Source organism: Ornithorhynchus anatinus, chromosome 12 (assembly GCF_004115215.2).
Source record: "Ornithorhynchus anatinus isolate Pmale09 chromosome 12, mOrnAna1.pri.v4, whole genome shotgun sequence".
NCBI classification, from domain to species: domain Eukaryota; kingdom Metazoa; phylum Chordata; class Mammalia; order Monotremata; family Ornithorhynchidae; genus Ornithorhynchus; species Ornithorhynchus anatinus.
In genome coordinates, this window is record NC_041739.1 from 42,694,431 (window position 1) to 42,698,681 (window position 4,251).

The following is a 4,251-nucleotide window of genomic DNA, read 5'->3' on the forward strand; positions in this document are numbered from 1 at the left end:
CTTCTATAGCCCAGACCTTGTTGGAGCTCGGACCTATAGGAGACCTTGTTGGGAGGCCTTTGGGTGGGATGGTCCCAGGATCAACCAAGCGGGTTTGGGGCTTTGGAGCTCCACCCTCACTGTCATTGTCCTCTGTCTGGGGAAAGTTCAGGCTCCACAGTCACGGTGCAGCAGGAGCTGTGGACCCGGCTTCAGAAAACGTGCCCAGCAGGGGGAGGCCTTCTGCTGCTATTTTTGTGTCCAGTGCCCGGAGGGGGAGATTTCCAATGAGACAGGTAGGTGTGTGTAGAGACCCATCTTCTTGCATGACCTAGCATATGCTCCTGAAGGGGTCTCACTGCCCCACAGCCTGTGGGCATGAGCCAGATCATGACAGACCCAAGACGTGGTGAGACAGAGACAACCAGTGGTAAAGTCCAAGGGGCAGACCAAAGATGGGCATACCTAATGTCAGACACAGATGTTCTGGTGTTTTACTAATCGGCTTCCTGTCTACGGACTGGGGTGACTGCAAGCTGAGGGCAAGATATGGAAAAATACAGTTTTGGCACTGGGCCAGTGGGCTGGGAGATGAGTCAAATTTGAGGGAGAGGTAAAAATCCCAGCCAGGGCTATGACACTGACAGGGGGAGGAAAATGTGTGTTGCAGGGGGCTGTGCGATTCTGTTCCTTCCTCTTTCCCTCCCTCTTTAAGGCACTCGATATTCACCCCACACTCAACCCCTCAGCACTTACATGCATATCCATCATTTATCAATTTACTTATTTTACAGTCTGTCTCCTCTTTCATACTATGAACTCCTAGGCCAGGAATATGTCTACCCATGCTGTTGAATTGTACTCCTCCAATCACTTAGTATAGCATTCTGCATACAGTAAGTGCTCAATAAATACTAGGGATTAATTGATTGGTTGAATGATTCTTTCCTTTCAGATGCGGAACAGTGTGTGAAGTGTCCCGAAGATCAATATCCAAACATTGCGAGAGATGGCTGTCTCCACAAAGTGGTGACTTTCCTGTCCCCCAGAGAACCTCTGGGGCTGATCCTGGTCTGCACGTCTCTCTCCTTCTGTCTTCTCACAGCCCTGATTTTAGGGGTCTTCATTAAGTACCGAGACACCCCCATAGTCCGAGCCAATAACCGCAATCTCAGCTACACCCTCCTCATATCCCTCAAGCTCTGTTTCCTCTGCGCCCTGATCTTCATCGGCCAACCCACCCCAGCCTCCTGCCTCCTCCGACAAACAGCTTTTGGTGTTGTGTTCACCGTGGCCATCTCCTCTATCTTGGCCAAAACTGTCATTGTGGTTCTGGCCTTCAGGGCCACAAGCTTGGGGAGCAACATCAGAGGGTGGGTGGGGACCAGAACCTCGACTTCAATAGTCCTGTCCTGCTCCCTGGTCCAGGTGCTCATCTGTGTGATCTGGCTGGGCACCGCTCCCCCATTCCCAGAGATGAACACACGCTCTGAGCCTGGACTCATTATCATCGAGTGTAATGAGGGCTCTGTGACTGCTTCTACTGTGTCCTGGGCTATCTGGGCTCTCTAGCCCTGCGTGAGCTTCACTGTGCTTTTCTGGGTAGAAACTGCCTGACAGCTTCACGCGGCCAAGTTTATCCACGTTTGGCATGCTGGTGTTCTGCAGCGTCTGGGCTTCCTTCCTCCCCGCATACCCAGAGCACCAAGGGAAGGCCACGGTGGCTGCGGAGATCTCTCCATCCTGACCTCCAGTGCCGGGTTCTTAGCTGCATCTTCATCCCCAAGTGCTACGTGATCCTGGTGCAACCTGACAGGAACACCCGGGAGTGTTTGAAGAGGAAATGAACGTTGGGACACTAGTTAAAGGTTGTTGTTTTAATTGGTTATCATTTTTCTCCACCCACTTTTCCTTTAATAACAGGACATAAAGAGAAAGAAAACTCCTGTCAGGGCCATCCAAAATAGATTTAGTTGGCCAATCCTAATCAGAGGTCAGGCCTAGATGCTCCGATGGATACTGGAATGTTTGTCCCACGGTCTCCTGGGCTCTTCCCTTCTCCAGGCTGGTCTCTTACAGAAACTGCTTATTCATTCTGTGGATTGTGCTGGAGGCCACCACAGGCTGAGCCCGAGTGATCTCTAGTGCAGTGGAGTAGCTGCTCTGGACACACAATTCCAAGGGTATTTGACAATTGTCTACGCTGGAAAGGGTGAGGTGGGTATGATGGAGAAACTCATTCAAGTTCCTGCTTAGAGCTGGGGGAGGTGTGCTTTCCAGCTTGGATACCTAATGGAGAGGTGGGACAGAAACAGGGGACAAAGGCTGCCCCCTCATATTAATAATGTTGGTATTTGTTAAGCGCTTACTATGTGCCGAGCACTGTTCTAAGCGCTGGGGTAGACACAGGGGAATCAGGTTGTCCCACGTGGGGCTCACAGTCTTAATCCCCATTTTACAGATGAGGGAACTGAGGGACAGAGAAGTTAAGTGACTTGCCCACAGTCACACAGCTGACAAGTGGCAGAGCTGGGATTCGAACTCATGAGTCCTGACTCCAAAGCCCATGCACTTTCCACTGAGCCACGCTGCTTCTCCATATTCTCATATTCTCCATATTCTCTCATATTCTCTTCCAGGGTAGGTGGGACAGAAATAGGAGGACAAAACCTGCTCCCCACATCCCCCGCCCTGTAGGTGAATTCTGGAAGAAGTCTGGTCTGCCTCAGCTTGGCCTCTGGGTTCAGGGAATTTAGGGAGGAGGAGTTGAGAGTCTCTCTTCCCCTGCCTCTGGCTCAAGGGCACTGGGGAGCAGGGCTGAGGTCCCATGCTTTCCCCAGCTGGAGTTCTGGGAGTCAGGATCAGAACTTTCCCTTGGCAGCCCGGGCTCATGTACAAGGATAGACCCTTAGTCTCCCTGCGGAAAGTCATTTGGCTCCATTCGATTCTGGTAGTTGACCATAATCCCCTGGATTGTGCCTTTTCCTGTCATACTCCATTTCCTAGAGACCTCCTCTGTGAACTGAACTCACCTCTATAGTAGTTGACTGTAGGGCCATTTGCCACTTCAGTAGGGTTTTAGAATCAGTGGTGCAGCCTGGTGGGTTCTGTAAAGAGTAAACCACTGGGCTAAAGTGTGTCTGGGGCAAGCCTGGGGCAGCGGATGAGGGAGGAGACAAAGGGGATCAGGTCTCTGGTATGGGAAGGTGGAGACACTGCTTAGTGAGACCGAGCTCTCAGGATGAAGAAGAAAGGCATCAACCCTCAATTCCCTTTCCTTTTTGGCCTACTTTCTGCATCAGCTATTCTCTAGGGTCTGTACACCTCAAGCTCTATTAGATTCAACCCACCCGAAAGCCCCTCTGCTCTTAAATCCATATATTTGAATGGCTTAGTGGAAAGAGCACAGGCTTGGGAGACAGAGGTCGTAGGTTCTATTCCTGGCTCTGTCAGTGCTCAGCTATGTGACTTTGGGCAAGTCACTTCTCTACGCCTCAGTTATCGAGAAGCAGCGTGGCTCAGTGGAAAGAGCACGGGCTTTGGAGTCAGGGCTCATGAATTCGAATCCCAGCTCTGCCACTTGTCGGCTGTGTGACTATGGGCAAGTCACTTAACTTCTCGGTGCCTCAGTTCCCTCATCTGTAAAATGGGGATTAAGACTGTGAGCCCCACGTGGGACAACCTGATTCCCCTATGTCTACCCCAGCGCTTAGAACAGTGCTCGGCACATAGTAAGCGCTTAACAAATACCAACATTATTATTATTATTATTATCTCACCTGGAAAATGGAAATTAAGACTGGTAGACCCACCTGGGACAGCCTAATAACCTTGCATCTCCCCCTGCACTTAGAATAGTGCTTGGCACATAGTAAGTGCTTAACGAATACCATCATTATCATTATTTATCCTCTCATGCCTCAACTATGTGTACTATATTATAATGTCTCTCTCCCCTTCTACACTGTAAAGTGCTTGTAAGTGATGATATCTACCAATTCTATTTTACCAATCTATTATGTATTCTCGTATAGATTTAGTGCAAGAGTCTGTACTACTTTAGGGTTCAGTAAATACCGTGGAATGCTGATACTATTGACTGATTCATCGGGGTGAAAATGTCTCTTGTTTTAAAGCCCTGACCCCTGCCTGCCCTATCCCTTTCCTCCAGTGACCTGTCCTCCTTCTTCATTGAGAAAATTGAATCCAACAGGTGTGATCTAGGTGTGATTTCCCTAAAATCTCTCCTGCTTTTCTCCATTCCCTCCCTCC

The 4,251-nt window shown here is 49.8% G+C and overlaps 1 pseudogene; it reads left to right on the forward strand.

Annotated features, from left to right (window-relative positions):
* LOC100086311 overlaps positions 1 to 1,867 on the forward strand; it is an 8,125-nt pseudogene extending 6,258 nt beyond the window's left edge.
* The last annotated feature ends 2,384 nt before the right edge of the window (positions 1,868 to 4,251 follow it).